This window comes from Phalacrocorax aristotelis, chromosome 1, assembly GCF_949628215.1.
Source record: "Phalacrocorax aristotelis chromosome 1, bGulAri2.1, whole genome shotgun sequence".
Taxonomy (NCBI): domain Eukaryota; kingdom Metazoa; phylum Chordata; class Aves; order Suliformes; family Phalacrocoracidae; genus Phalacrocorax; species Phalacrocorax aristotelis.
This window is the reverse complement of record NC_134276.1, coordinates 132,781,613-132,798,241: the sequence shown is the minus strand read 5'-3', so window position 1 is coordinate 132,798,241 and position 16,629 is coordinate 132,781,613. Positions and strand designations below refer to the sequence as shown.

The following is a 16,629-nucleotide window of genomic DNA, read 5'->3' as shown; positions in this document are numbered from 1 at the left end:
TCCCTCATTTATAAAACGAAAGGAAAATTCCCAGAAATTTAATCAGGGTAAACAACTGTGTAGTATCTTGAAAACACTAAGTTTCATCCAAAACACTGCAAGCAGACAACCTGAAGTGCAAGATCTCCCAGTGGCTAAGTACCTGACTTCATGTCTGAACCCTGGTGTCTTTCTATAGGGCCCACTGGAGACAGGGAGAGAAGGAAGGGGAAGGGTGCTGTGTTTAGTGTTAGATAAATTAATATATCAGGGCTCAGGCTGCATGTCATAGTCTTATTGTCAGTCTTTTGATTGAGTGTGACATTACTGTTAAAAGGGAAAATGATTGAAGTGAGCAAAGGGATTAGGATGCCAAAATGGTTGAATACCAAGATGGCAGTGGGCAAACACTTGCGGCTAATATTACCTTGGGTGCAACTATTCCCATAACTTCCAAATTTTTTTTACTCAGTAAATTCTTTCAAGAAGAAATTCATTTATGAGACACCAAATGAAAGATAGTTTTGAAACTCAGTTTTCTGTCTCCTACAAAATAATTACAACACTGGGTGGATGCAGGGGCTGTGAACTCAAGCTGGAAGGTGGATTAATCAAGGAATAAGACTGTAGACTTGGACAAAAAATCATACTCCAGATAAAGCTCTTGCCTACCCAGTGGATAAAGTTTAACTACATCCCTCCCCCAATATGATGTGAAGCTAGAGGGTCCCAGGGGATCCTGAAACACTCATGAGCCCAGGCTGAAGGCAGTGAGCGTTAGCTAAAGCTTTCTCCACCTCCTCGCCCTGCTCCCGTGGGCCACTCCTGCACCCATACAGCCCGCAATCAGAGCGCACACCTCCCTGTCCTCTGCCGCCCTGCAGCACTGCGCACCCAACAGGAACATCTGACCACCAGCAGCCATCAGACACAGCCGGGCAGGGCTGAGGCCTGCCCTGCTAGGGAGGCTTGGCAGCACAGTGTTACATGGCAAACTTAGACAGAAATAACACAAAACAACCATATGCAACTGAAGCGAAAACTTCTGTTACTGCTCAGAAAGCAAAATATAGGAGTTCAGTATAAAACCAGTGACAGTTGTCAACTTTTGTAATTTTCTATGAGTAAATTGATTTTATGTTGGCAATGTACTGGAATTCCATTGGATTCTTCTATCTTCAAAATACTGCGCAAAATTAGTCACTATGAGATGTTTATGTATGCTTTCAGAAACTTCATTCTGTATTGAAGGGCAAATTACACACACTTTAATAGACAAGCTGAACGAACCCTCTTGATTTGCATCTACCCATGTATGTAAGAGAAGATGAGGTTTGAGACCACCTGAGGAACCTGAACATACACAAGTCAGGGGACTCAACAAGATGCACCCCCAGGGTCTGGAGGGATAGGCTGATGTAATTGTCAAACCACTCTCCATCATATTTGAAATGTCATGGCAGTCAGATGAAGTCTGCAGTGACTGAAGAAAAGACTGAAGAAAAATTGCACCGATTTTTAAAAAGGGTAGAAAGGAGGACCCTGGGAACCACCAACCACTCAGCCTCACCTCAGTGCCTGATCTTCCTGGAAGTTAAGTAGAAGCATATGGAAGACAGGGAAATGATTAGAGACAGCCAACATAGCTTCACCAAGGGCAAATCGTGCCTGACTAATCCAGTGGCCTTCTACGATGGAGTGACTACATCAATGGACAAGGGAAGGGCTACAAATATCACCTACCTAGACTTCTGTAAGGCCTTTGACATGGTCCCCCACAACATTCTTGCCACTAAATTGGAGAAATACGGGTTTGATGGATAAGGAATTGGCTGGATGGCCACATCCAATGAGTTACAGTCAACAAGCTCAATGTCCAAGTGGAAACCAGAAGTGGGTCAATATTGGGACCGATACTATTTAATACCTTCATCAATAACATAGATAGTGGGACCGAGAGCACTTAGCAAGCTTGCAGATGACACCAAGTTGAGTGGTGCAACTGACATGCTTGAGGGAGGGATGCCATCCAGAGGGACCTTAAGAAGTTTGACAAGTGGGCCAATAAGAACCTCACCTCATGAAGTTCAACAGGGCCAAGTGCAAGGTCCTGCACCTGAGTCATCAGGGCAATCACCAGGATTAGTACAGGCTGGGGGATGAAAGGATTGAGAGCAGTCCTGTGAAGAAGGACTTGGGGATACTGGAAGAAAAACTGGATATGAGCTGGTAACACGTGCTTGCAGCCCAGAAGGCCAACCGTATCCTGGACTGCATCAAAAGAAGCGTGGCCAACAGGTCGAGGGAGGTGAGACCCCACCTGGAGTACTGCATCCAGCTCTGTGGTCCCCAGCACAAGACAGATGTGGACCTCTTAGAGCAGGTCCAGAGGAGGGCCACAAAAATGATCAGAGGGCTGGAACACCTCTCCTGTAAAGAAAGACTAAGAGAGTTGGGGTTGTTCAGCCTGGAAAAAAGAAGGCTCCAGGGAGATCTTATTGCGGCCTTTCAATATATAAAGGGGGTTTATAAGAAAGACACAGACAGACTTTTTTACCATAGCCTGTAGTGACAGGACAAAGGGCAATGGTTTTAAACTGAAAGAGGGTGCGTTTAGATGGGACATATGGAATAAATTTTTTTACTATGAGGGTGGTGAGACACTGGAGCAGGTTGCCCAGAGAAGTTAGGGATGTCCCATCCCTCTAAGTGTTCATGGTCAGGTTGGATGGGGCTTTGAGCAACCTGATCTAGTGAAAGCTGTCCCTGCCCATGGACACGTCCCCTATCCATTTCCCTTCCAGCTCCAACCATTCTATGCCTAAAATAATACCTCCCAGACTCAGTCTGAGCCAACAGCTTTAATCCTTTTCTTATATGTACCTGTTGACTTCTTTGTCAACAGTACTTGTTCACAAATTCACTTATGCTACCCAAGCACTCCTCCTCCCCTTCTCCTTTATGATAAATAAAAATTAAAATGCTCACATTTCAGGAAAGGATGCCAAATAAGAGTACTAAAAATAAACTTGCAGAGTATTGGCACTCTCAGGAGATAAATCCAGTTTACATTTTATTAAGTCTATATTAATGTTTCATTTTCTTAATTCTGCACAACCATGAGGAGTAAGAATGTTATTTTAAGTATGAAAGCTGTAATTCTGGAACCTCCACCATTCAATGAAAAAAACTATCTGATAAAAAGAAAGATTTTCTGATGAGCAGAGTGAAATAAAAACAATTAGAGCTAAAGCAAGGTAATAACTAATAGAAACATTCATGCATTTAACAATAGCTTAATTTACAGCATAGAAGAAGATATTCATTTTTGCAGGAGCAACTGAAAATAAAGTTTGATTCACTAAATGAAGGTTAGATGTACTAAAGAAAGTTATATTAATCGTAAAATGATTCCTGAGGGCACACTAAAATGACTGTAGGTATGTAACAGATTTACTTAAAAATCTCAGAAGAATAATTCAGTCTCCCCAGAGGAAGGCCTCTGGTTCTCATGGAGACACAGGCTGGCAGAGCCCAGTGGAGGATCACAAAACACAACACACTGGGCTCTTCCCTCTGCGAGTGGGATGGAGGCCTACGGATGCGTGATGCAGAGGAAGGACACATCACACTCTCCATACTCGCTATTTTAAGGAAAGGGACCTCTGCAGGTCTCTGCTCCAGACTCCTGCTCACAGCTGGGCTGACCCCAAATGTAGATGGGGCATTCAAGGGCCTCATCTGGGCAAGTCCTGAACATCTCCAGGAGCGAAGCTTCCCCAGCTGACCTTGGACACCCATTCCAGTGCTGAAACACCCATTACCAGTCAAAATTTCCTTGTTGCAACTTGTGACCATGACTCCGTGTACCATAGCTCCTCACTGTTGATATATGGAAGTTATCCACCTGCCAAACCATCACAGTTCCAGACTTCTGCTGCAAGTCTTTACTGGGGAGAATTGCTGGTAACTTTGCAGCTGCAGGACATATGTAAGAATACAGGAAACCAGAAGCTGAATCCAAAGTCAGGGCAGCCACAGCATCCATCCCTCCCTTCAATAACAGACCAGTGAAAAGCATGCTCACCGCTTCTGCCAAGGCCTGTATCATTCTGAAGCTGGCAGAGGGAGGTCCAGGCAAGGATATGAGTCTGCTCAGAGCCCTCAGTCCCATGCAAACTAGTCAGAGTGTAGAGAAGAATCTAGAAGGATCAAAGTGTGCAAATGCACTTGAATGAATTAATGAAGCGCTGAAAGTGCTAGGTGGAAGAAAGCCTGCTGGATCCTCACAAGGATCCATGTCCTACCTCCCAAAAGCATTAAGTTAGGAGAGACTGTCAGTATCCCAGATTATCCTGATTTAAGAGAGAACTAAAGAGAACAAAACACAGAAGAAGGAACACCAGGATGGATATAGAAGAAGGGAAGCCGATACAGCTGATGACAGTAAATTAATGAGGGTAATAATGAGGATGAGAACTAACTGAGGAGAACTGTAAAAGGACTTTCCAAGCGAAGGGATTAGGCAATTAAATGGCACATGAACTTCAGTCTAGATAAACATTGAGCAATGCACACAGACTAAAAAAAAAAAATCCATCTCCACATATAAAATCATGGACTCTAACCTGACCAGTGCCACTCAAGAGTGATACGCTTGTGTTATGAGAGGCAGATCCATGAAAATATCACCTTGGCATTCAGCAGCCATCAAGAAAGCAAGCCACATGCTAAAAATTCCTGAGAAAGAAACATAAAACAAAACAGAGAATGTCATTATGCCCTTGCACAAACCCATGGTTTTCCCACACCTTAAAATGCTTGTGCAGTTCTGCTTCTTCCACAGGAACTAGAAAGAGCAATGAAGAGGCATGAGTGAGTCGGTTAGACATCTTTGTCCAGAGAAAAGGGTTACTAAGTGAGGATGTGATCAAGGACTGTAAAACCATACATGAAATGTAGAGGTTGCATTGGAAGTAATTTTTTACTGTCTTTTCCAGTACAAGAACTGAGGCCCATCAAATAATGCCACAAAGAAACAAGTTAAAAACAAACAAAAAGAGATGGTTCTTCTTGAAATGGGTGGCAGCAGAATTTCCAATCAAAGGACACTATGAGTGCTAGAAGTTTGCATGGACTTGAGGGGAGACTAGAGAGCTTCACACAAGAGAGAATATCTGGTGCTTATTGACTAGCAAGAAACCACATCCAGCTATGGCAGTCCCTCCACTGAAAACAGCTGGAAGCTGTAGGAATATCAGAGGAAAACCTCATGTAAGCTTGCCTTAATTCACACTCCTTCCTAGGGATCTCATAGCAACCGCTGCTGGAGCGGCAGACTCTGGACTAGATGGACCTAGTAGGGTCATTGCTATGCTTTTAACAGGTTTAATAGTACAAAGTGTGGAGTGATATACTGAAGTGACAGGCACACCTGCCCTAAGAACCTCTGCTCATCAGCAGGGAGCACTGAGGAAAGGGAGGGATTTATTAATCACAGGACAGCTATTGTTATTTTGAAGGCATCAGGCAAAGTATTATCAAGCAATGAGAAAAAGTATTAATGCCACTGGACATTGCACCTGTCAGACATCCTCTGGTAGACCATGTAATGCTTCAGTCACCCAATATCAAGGAAGATGAAAGTGGATTGGAGAAGGTGCAGAAAGCAATTTCCAGAATGCTGAGAGACACAGAGCATAACAAGGGTGAAAAAAAAAATCATTAAGATAGAATTCATTAACTCTGCAAAATAAAGTAGCTGGCATGGTGCCCAAAGGGACCCAAGGACACCCTTTTGATTCTGTTTCTAGGGATTCATGACTGACAGCGAAGCCAATGCAAGAGCCATTTGTGCAAAGGGCAAGCATCTGAACAGGAAGATTGACAGACAGATCAAGAAGGAAAGGAGTGATTTGGAGGCAGGGAATTGGGCACAGGAACAATCCATACAGCAGGCCTGAGACACTGATAAGCTTTGAGTCACTCTCTTGCTTGGGATCCCACAGCTTTTCCTTGCTCTACAGAACTGGCCAGTGGGATGATCTTGCCCTCACCTGCAGGGTTGAGGGAAGGGAAACTCAATGGTGCATCACAGGATAATTTACACGGGAAGAGGTCGCTGGAGGGGGGTTCCTAGTAAACTGCAAATCTGGATGAAGTTTACACGAACACCTCAGAGAGCAGTTTCCCCAGCCTCTCTGGGAACTTGTGCCAGTTCTGAACCACCCTTGGGAGGAAGGAGAGGTTGTGTCTTACATACTTCACCAAGTTCACAGTGAAATGTGATTCTAGTTGTTATGATTTTATGATACCAGAAAACATCATGTTTATGGCTAAATCATTATCTTCCTGGTCACAATACAATAAAGGATTAGAAGTCACAAGCATCTAAAATTCTACCCAATCCCAAGAGAATTCAAAGCAAGCAATTCATGCCAAAGTGCTACCACCTACAGGTACATATCTACCTCATAGACCACAGACACAGCCCTCAACCTCTCAAGCAGGCACCTGAGCCCAGAGACTGATCCCAAATTAGGCAGAGACTGGACTGCCAAGAGAAAAAGCATGATGACAAGTGAAACCACTGCCTGAGGTATTTTTAATGCCTTGGGTAATCTCTGTAAAGCAGCACATGAGAGCCTGTGGGCTGAAGCCCAGTGCACAGCTATGGCACAAGTGTGACCTGTCACAGCAAAAAGACCTCATGCATGGATCCGCTGTCAAAATCCAAGTCCCCCAAAGCTCGCTGTTGAGAGGCCACAGTGGCCCATCACAGAATTTGTTGGTAGCTGGCAAAGGCACCCACTGAACAAAGTTTTCAGAAACATGGGTGAAGTTTGCAGGTGGTGCTGAGGCAGGTGAGACAGTAAGTGATTAAATGGAAACCTGGCACAGACCAGTGGGCATTACTGCTGCAACAGGGGTGCACAGAAAACCAAGCATTTTAATTATGGAAGATTTTTACATCAAGAACAGAAGAATGTAGTAAGCTTCCAAGAATGAAGATCCAAGGATAAACAGAAGCTCTGAAAAGGACTTGTAATTAATGGCTGAGAGCAAACTGCACATAAGTTCCCAGCATGAGACTTTTAAGGGGGCTATTACTGAATGAATGAAAACTACCAGTGCACAAAGAGAGGAATACTCTTTGGAAATAGGAATAGAGAGATGATTTTTACCTGACCATTTACAGGATTGGTGGGACCATTATGGGAGGAATATGTGCAGTTTTTACCTGCATACTCCAAAAAGGATGCTGACAAATTGAAAACTTAAAAATAAAAAGAACAAGAATGAAGTCTGGTAACTCCTTTCCCCTACAGTAAGAGCCTTAAGAAGCTCAATATATTCAGTTAACCAGAGAAAAGGTTAAAAGGCAACTTGACCATGGCCTATGAGTACTACAAAGGGAGAAGATTTCTGACAGCAGGGGGCTCTTTAACCTCCAATGGATCTAGCTGAAACTCGACAAATTCCACATAGAAATAGTGCAAAATCTGAGAAGTGGGAAAAATCAGTCACTTGAAAAACTTGCACAGGGATCTAGCACATCACTGGAAATCTTTCAGATGTTTCTTTATTTATATTCTAAAATAAATACTCTAATATTTTCTGCAAAGACCATCAGGTGAAATTCTTTGCCATGTGCTCTGCAGGAGAGAGGACCAGCCAGTTGATCAGAACAGGTTTTTCAATACTAAAGTCATCAGACAGGTTGGCCAACAGGTGATTGAGTCTAGCTCTGCGTGAAAATATACTTTGAAAGCAATGGTCTAGCAATGTATGAGGAAAGCTTAATGGATAATCATGATGGGATAAACCAATCTTCATAGAGGGTGGACCCTCTTCACGCGTCTGGCAAACTCTGAGGAAAATCACTTCACCTATTGCACTGCCTGAAAGAAAAGCAGTAGTATATCCAAAATACTATGCCATAGATATAATTTATATCCAATACACTAAGCTGTATCAATATAAAATTTAATATAAAATGTAACATTATGTATTATGTAAGATATATTATGTTATACAGACTATTATATATATTGTGATATATATATACACACACATAAATATATATATATGCACACAGTATATCCAATCTACCATCCAAAGAGATGAAGGTTGCTCAAATGCAACCTTCACTTAAGTGATCTATAACACAGAGAGACCTTGTGGAAGAAACAGGGTATCACCAAGTGCCTTGTAAGGCTGGGAGGTACAAGACTAAAATTTTCCAGCTAAACTGGTCTATGAACAACATCACTAGGGCAGGAAACATGAAGGAAGATTGAAAGCAACCAGCTACCGTTCTTCAGCAAAGCTCAGACAGACCATCATTGGCTAAAATTGCTTGGAGAAGATACTGCAGTTACCCTTTGGTTTGCAGGTGAAAATGTTGCCACAACAATCAATCAACTATTGATATTTTAATAGAAGACAATAACAAAACAGTGTTTGCTGCCACAACAAACAGAAAACAGACTGCCTGAGTTTTCTGCAGGAGCATTATCAGAACTGGAAGCAAGGCAATGATTCTGAAGGGATCACTTCCTCACAAAGTTGACTTGTGTTAAAACTTTTAACACATGCCAAATCCTCACCCCCAAATGCTCAAAGTCCAAATTGGCGAGTCAGACTAAGGTAGAGAGGTAAAGCTAAAACCACTTGAACGGGAAAGATCCCCTTCTGTCTCATCATTCTCTATACACATCTCTCACTGAGGGCATGGGTTGCAGGCCCACAGTTGCCCACCACATGACTGGAAGGACAGAAAGATTCTCTGGTGTTCAGCTCAGCATGACACAAAGAGCAATGGGACATGTACCTGGCCAACATGGTAACACAGGTCTTGGGCATCACTGCAGCTTTGGTAACTCAGGCAAGTCACTGAGATGCAGCATCTCATGTTCATGTTAAACCATCCGCTGTGACCAGACTTGGGCAGTGATCACATGAATTAGTTCTGCAGAGAACACATACCCTAGGTGTAGCTCACTTGGTTAAGAGCACGACTTTTTCAGAAACGCCTCCACTTTTAAACACACTCAGAACTTGTGTTGCCTTCTCCTTTGGCCTTTAAGAAAGTCATAAAGCATTACTATTTTGTACTTCACTAGGAACAGTCCTCAAGAAGTACAGATGGAAAAGAGGAAGTGATAAATGCAGGAAATATACTTCATACTTCCATAGCATCTCTAATGGAGGAAGAAAGAGATCAGAAAAATCCACTAGAGGCAAGAATATTTTTTTTTTTGTCCAAAAGAGAATGAGAGAAAGAAAAAACAGAACTGTGGAAGATACAGCCTGACAGAGGAGAAAGCCAGGTTCTCAGAAGAAAAGGCAGGCACCCCAAGGAAAAATATAAGATTGGGTAAACATTCATGTAGATATTTGAGGAGGGACACAGCTGAAGAAATGCTCAGACCAGTTCCAGAGACTGCATTTGCAAAGGTATTACACCCCAGATGCGGCAAATGAGTGTCCTTCCCAACACAGCTCTGTATTCTGCAGCAACTGCTCCCCTCAACTCCACCTCCATCCCCCAGAAAAACACTGATGAACGTGAGGGAGCTCCAGGAGGAATCAGGAAGGTATATAAGGGGTGACAGAGGCTGAACTTGGAATGAATCAGGCAGGTTTTGCTCTTCCCAGTTACAAATAAAGGCTCCCCCTCTTGAAGAAAAATACAGATCAGGTTGCTTTCAGTGCAGTGATCCCACTATGCTATAGAATCATAGCTTACTGCATGCCCAGTATTATTTTGGAATACAAGTATGCCCACAAGAAACCTGACTGTAATTCTTTGTGCAGACAAACCTAAAGGTGAGAACACCAGAACCTTTCAGAGGTACCCAAGGGGTACAAAATCTGGGGGAGGAGGTAAATGCAGGCCATCGTAGCAGGTTAAACCTGTTATTCTTCATTAGGATTCACTGCACATTTAATTTTCAATTGTTTAGAGAGTTTTTTATTGTTTCCAGCATGAACCGTGGTGCTATACGTTCACTTCTTAATGGCCATACTTGAAAAGCTCCGTCATGAATCCCAGTTGGAAAAGTTTGGTTTGAAAGACCAGATCGTGTCCAAGAAGTTGGAGAAATACTCAAAATGATTGGTTGCATAGTCACCAATAACATAATAACAACTTGGCCAAGAAACAAAGGGAAAAAGCATGAAGTTCATTCCAACAAACAATTTGACCATTCACATTTACAAGTGTCCCATCCATGAGTGATGATCTTGGAGCTCCAGCCCCTCAGGGATGCATGTGCAGTGCAGCACAATGATGCACAATACCCTCAGGCCTAGAAGAAGGGCAGGTCTAGCTTTCAACTCAAACAACTGTCGGATTTGGGTTACAAAACTGAGGTAACCAGGCATGGATTTGGCTGATGCACTGACACCACCACTTTGATTCTGGTGGGAAGTCAGGGCTGAACTCTGAAGCTTTAGGCATAAGCATACCTGCAGGGTGTGTAACCATGCTCCACCATTCAGCTGGACACAAAATGAATGGCATTTGCAACTCCTTCTCCTCTGCTCTCCTGCCGCACACCTTAGGATAACGACCCACTACTTTCTCCTCACTTTTTCAATGCTGGAAAGCATAGTGGCTCCCATGCAACCCACCCAATACAATGAGGGATAAAGAAAACAGATTTGAGTGGTGAGCTGGGTAAGGACATGCTGCTCCCCAAGATCCACAGCACTGCAGAATAGACCCTGCAGACAAAAGCCGTAGAAATTCTTATAGTAGCCATCCTGGCAACTAAGTAACTGGCTGCAGAAGTCAAGGCAGCCACAGCTCTGAGCCAAATGCAAAGAAAGACACTGCCCATCTTGTAAGCAACTTCAGGAACATACAATAGCTATCAAGGCAGAACTCAACGGCAAGCAAAGGCAGTGTGTAAAGTAATGCCACGGTGACCAAATGGCTGCCACTTCAACAGCACAGCGGCCACTCTGCAAAATACAACTGGCAGTTCGCTGGGCAACAACAGCCGAGGCAGCCACAGGCCAGCAGCCTGCAGAAGGCAGTGGGGCAGGACCGCCACCGGTTGGATGGCACAGCCGGAAGGACAGCGTGGGAAATACAGATGCCACTTCTCAAAAAAACCTGAAGAGCAAATGGACAACCAGCCCAACACACGGAGGCATCTCGGATGCTTCAAAGGGAGCACCAACACCATCCTGATGCCGCCCAACCGTACAGGTCTCACCCACTCCCTGGTCCCCCAGTAGCAACCTGGCGTTTCAGGGGAGGGGGCAGCAGATCCCACGTTGAGGGTGGCACCGGGAGGGACTGAATTCCACCCGTGCCCGGCACAGAAATGGAGTGGGGGCGAGCAAGCACACTTCTCAGCAGCCAGACCCCGGCTGAAACATCTCCAAATATTCCTGCTCGCTCCGCAGCCGCACCTGGGAAAGCGGGGACAATACACGGCACCCCGGTAGGAGGGGACCGGCCGGAGGCAGCCTCGGGGCCCGGCAGGGCGGGAGCTAGCCCGGCAGGCAGCGTATGGGCCGGTTGTGTGTCCGTCCGTTCCGCCCCCCCGCGGCATTGTTGTGCGCCCCTCCCCACCGGGCCTCAAACTCGGAACTCCCGCCTCGCCTCGGCCCCCCGCTGCTCACCCCCCTGCCCCCGCCGAACTTTCTGCTGCAGGGAAGGGGGGCTCCGCGGGCGGTGACGTCACGCCGGTCGCGCGGCGGGGGGTGTCCCCGCCCCGGGACCCCCGCGGAGCCCCCTGCCCGCCCCCCTCCACACACACACACCCCTTTCCGGAGGGAAGGCGCTCCGCCGTCGTCCAAGGCAAACAAGCCCCGGGCGGGCGGGCAGGCGGGCAGCGCCCCCCGGTGATTTACGAGCGCTCCCAGTCGCGGCTGGGACCCGACTCCGCGGGGAGCGAGATGGGACCGATGGGGCCCCCGCCCCGCCGATCCGAACCGAGCCTCCGTGACCCGCTGCGCCCCGGCACCCTCCCGCCCCCTCGCCGCATCCACGCCGGGGCAGGCACCGCCGGCAGCCCTTCCCCAGCGCCGCGGGGGTTAACCGCCATCCCGTGTGTGTGTCCATCCCCCCACCCCCCCCGCCGCTTCGCCCCCCTCCCGACAGACGGACCGGAGGGGGAAAAAAAAAAACCAAAACACCCGCGGAAGAATGCAGCGAGTGGGCGAAAATGACAAGCGGGGCGGGAGCGGCTGTGAGCGGGCGAGGGACTCACCGGCGGCTCCGGAGGGGAGGTCGAATGAAGGGAGGAATGGAGGCGGCGAGGAGCGGGGGGAAGGGATTTAAACGCTGTTTCCCCCCCCCCTCTTTTTTTTTTCCCCTTTCCTCCCTCCTCCTTTTCCGCGCTCCCTCGTTTCCTCTCGCGTCTCCGGAATAACCGGTTGGTGCCGGGGGCAGCGGCTCGGGGGGTGCGGCGGGGAGCTGCCCCCCCCGCCCCGCGGCTCTCTCGCCCCCTCTCCCGCCGCGCACCCCGCGCTCAGCCGCCGCCGCCTCTGCCCCGCCGCCCTCCCATCGCTCCGACCGCTGCCCGCCTTAGCCACCTCCCATTTCCGAAGAGCCCAGAACAAGCCCCCCTCCCCCGCCTCTCCGCTCTGTCACCCCCCCAGCCGCGCTCGCCGCCGCCGCCCCTCCCAGCCTCCCTTCCCCGCGGGGGCCCCGCGAAACAGCCCCACACACACACTCCCCACAACCCACCCGCAAGGGGCGGGATCAGGCCCGCGGGGAGCGTGGGACGCAGCAGGAGACCCGGGCGCGGGGCGAACAGCCAGCCCGAGCCCGGCCCCCACCCCGGCCGCGCCCCACGCCGTGCAACCGGGCCCCGCTCCTCCGGCTTTCGCCTCCCCGCTCCGGCACAAAGGCCCGGGGGAAGGGAGGGGGGAGGGAGGGAAGCCCGGAGAAGCCTTTTTGGCAGGACGGGCCGGGGGGGAACGGGGACGGGGGAACACGACGACGCCCGGGACCGCGGGCCGGGCTCCCCGTGTCTGCGGGAGGTGACTCGGCCGGCGGGCGGGGAGGGGCGCGGGGAGGCCGGCAGCAGGCCCTACGGCCAGCGGGGGAGGCGGGGAGCGGGGACGGGGCCTGCGGCGAGGCCCCCCGGGGGGCGGGGGCGGCGGCTGCCTGCCTGGCGCTCATCAGCATGCAGTGCGGGGCGGGCGCGCGCCAGGGCCGCGCGCGTTCTCCCCCCCTCCCCGCGCCCCCGCCCCCGCCGCCTCCCATCCCCCGCCCGGTTACCAGGCGACGGCACAAAGGGAGAGCCCGGCGCGCGGAGGCCGCCCCGCCCGCGCCGTGCGGCGGGGCCGCGCCGCGTCGGGGGCTGGCGGGGGGTACCGCGTGCGGGGGTCCCGGTGTCGTGTCAGTCCGTTCCCCCCCCCCCGGCCCCCCGTAAAGCGCGGTCACGACAGCGACAGGGCTGCGGAGAGGCGGCGGGCGTGGTCCCCGCCCTCGAACGGCGCCACATCGCCCCCCCCCCCCCCGCCGCTAGAAAGGCCTTAGGGTGGCGGGGAGCGGTGGGGAGCTCCGATTCACCCAGGTGTTAAAGGTGAGACATCCTCCCCCGTGTGCTAGGAAAACGGGGCTGGCAGCGGCCGCCTCCCCTCGCTGGCGAAGCACAGCCCCGCCGAGGGCCTGCGTGGCCATTTTGGAAAAGTTGCCGTCAAAGGAGGACTTTGGGGAAGGTGGCAGCGGGGACCCTTCTGGTTTTGTTACCTGGGAGGTCACTGAAGGGTCTAAACCACATGTAGCCACTGCCACTGACTTCTTTGGGGGCACGGCCAGCCGGAGCTGGGAAGGAAGGGCCAGAGAGAAGCTACAAGTGACCAAATGCTGCCCTTACTAACCATTTTAGATGTAGGAACTAAGGCTGGTCGTATAAGCAAAACCTAGGCTGCATCGTACAGACACATCTGCCTGCACGTTTAAGCAGGAGAGACTTTGCATGAGTATGGGCAAGCCCTTGCACTCCGATAACAGCCTTTACATATCACCACAAAATACTTCCTTGGCAGGACCTTTCAGTGAGCAGGCTGGATGGTGTGCGCGCTTTCCTTGGGTTTTTACTCAGTAATTCTTATTGTCCGTTACATGCCTCCAAGCACTATTTACTGTACAGCATCCAAACTCGGCACTGCATACAGATGCATTCATCTCCTTGTGTTTTTTTTTCCTGTAGTGCTAACCACCCGAACTCTTTAAAAACATCAACAATATCCCTGCAACACCCTTGTAAGCCCATGGCTCCCAGCGCGTTTGTTCCACACCCTCTTCCCAGGAGTACTGTACCATTGCAGGGCCTCCCTATTTATCCTGGATGCAGCATTGCTCTTGGTGCCTCTCGCTCCAGAGCCAGCCCCCATGGCAACGCAGCACCACATTGCACAATATAATCATGCCTCATGTCTCCAGCCCTCACTAATTCTTTCATCCACCCTTCTCCCCAACCTACCTCTTTGTCTGGACCCCTTGCTGAGGGCCTCCGCCCTGTCAGCAGTAATCCCGGGGTGCTATTGTTCCCTAGTACTTTGTGGTTTCCACACGTGGAGTGGGGGATCGAAAAAGCCATGGCTAACATTTGCAAAAATGCCCGCTGATTTCAGGTGGTCAGTCCAAAGCATTTCAGAATATTATTCTGCAGTGGTGCTATGTTGAAGAGACTGTCCCGTTGATCCCAAGCACAGAGGTAAGTATCATCTCCTTCACAAAGTGTCTCACCAAGCTGAGCCCCAGAAAACAAGAAAGAATATTATTATTGCTATTGAGGTAGTAGTGTTTGCAGTTGTCACGGCTGCTTCAAACTCTTACCTTAGGAGCTGACAGCCTTGTGTCCCAAGCTCATAATGAGTGTGGCTTTTAGAGGCTAAAGTAATGATTCATGAAGGAGGAAGAGCTTGTCAAAATCCCTGTCTTCTGGATGCTGAACAAAATACCCATACCCCTAAGGTTTGTGATTTGGGGAAAAGCTGCTGTGAAAGCTACAGTGGTAGGTGTTGCTTCAGTCCCAGGGTCTTCTGGATCAGTAACATGTGACACCAAGTTTGTTCAACCACAGAGTCAAGCCTTGAATGGTTTTTATGTCATCATCTCCCATAATCAGGTCAGTTGCTTGAGGTCAAAAATTTTACTTAAATGTTAAATTTATTATCAAGATTTTAGTGTCATTTATTATTTCCATAAGAGAAGAGGCAGACGCCCCAATGCCTTATGAAAATCTTACTAGGTTTAGCATTATTTCAAGAAGCCAGCCAAAGGTGGCCTGTCTCCTCTAAAGCCTGCAGTCTTAAGTTTATGAGAAGACATGGGAGGTGACTCAAAAGAGAAGCAGGACCAGGGGGACAGGGTAATGATTTGCATTTGTGTGATCCTGACTTCTGAGGGCTTACTTGTGGACAAAAAGCAGCATCTCCACCAATAAGGCTGAAGTTTTTGGCCAGCGGGATGAAAAACGATGAGTGATTGAAGACAAGTGCAGCTGGTCAGGACCTTTTCTGGGTCTGCAGCTGGCTGAGGATGGGAGGATGTGACCAGGAAGCTCCCAGAGGGCTGTTAGAAAGGTTGATACAGGCGCTGTGAACCTTCCCAAAGGTGACAAACTGTTTCCACTTCCCTGCTTAGAAATCCTCGTAGCCAAATTGCTGCTAGGTAAAGCCACACTTTTTACTCCAATTCAAGACGGTCAATATAAGCAGAAAATAAACAAGAGAAACACAAGACGTCGTGTGTGATCGTGCAGAGAGACCAAGGTGGACTGTCTGCAGAGCACAGGAAGTAAAATGGTCTCACCTTTGAAATCAACAGATTGAAGACCTTGGGCAAATCAAGAGCATTATTAGCTGTATCTTTTCAGGATGGATAAATGACTTGGGGAGTCTGTGAGCCAGCTAGGAGGATTGGCAAGCAGGTACCAAGCTTGCTAGGGTGCAGCTGGTCCTCCCTCGGAGCAGGGAGATGGGCCATGCCATTTCTCGGGGTCTCTTCAGCCACACTATCCCACTGCTTTCCAGTTCTACCAGGGACAAACGGTAGCCTGCAAAACAAGAGGCCTTGGCTGGGATGTGGCTTTCTTACAGAAAGCACAAGAGAGATGCAGATAAACCAGAGTCCTGTGGGGGCAATGAGATAGTTAAGGTGCTGGAGCCCATGGCATACAAGGGAAGGCTGCAGGAGCCAGTTCCTTCAGCCTGGAGAAGGCGAAGGCTAAGGGGGAACTAATTACTCTCCTCAGCTTTTTTTTTTGGGTGGGTGGGGGGTAGGGGATTATAGAGAAATCAGAGACAAGCTCTTCTGACGGATGCGTAGTGAAATAGTTATGACATTTACAACAAGGGAAATTCTGACTAGATAAAGGGTAAACCTCTTCCCTGAGGATGTTTCAGCACTGGCACAGGTGCCCAGAGGGTCTGGGGAATCTCCCCCTTGGAGATGTTCAGGAACTGCCTGGCCAAGGCCCTGAGCAGCCTGATCTAGCTCTGGGGCTCATCCTCCAGTGAGCAGGAGTTTGGAGCGGAGACATCTAGAAGTCCCTTCTCATCTCAGTCTTCCTATGAAACTCTGATTCCGAAAATACACAGAGCCCATTTCCCTTTTCAACAGTGCAGACACACAGCACATAGTAGTTTTCTTGATGAAAAGAATCACCAAGC

General features: G+C 48.8%; 1 protein-coding gene across 2 annotated transcripts in view; it reads right to left on the bottom strand.

Moving 5' to 3' along the window:
- The window catches only part of ATN1 (atrophin 1), a 28,039-nt gene extending 15,192 nt beyond the window's left edge, over positions 1-12,847 (bottom strand). The window contains exon 1 of one of the 2 annotated variants that reach the window (XM_075108658.1): positions 12,689-12,847. The gene's annotated coding sequence lies outside the window, so the exon portion shown is untranslated. Of the gene's footprint in view, positions 1-12,209; positions 12,481-12,688 lie in introns of those variants that run through there. The other variant, XM_075108651.1, reaches the window with a different exon arrangement.
- Positions 12,848-16,629: the final 3,782 nt, after the last annotated feature.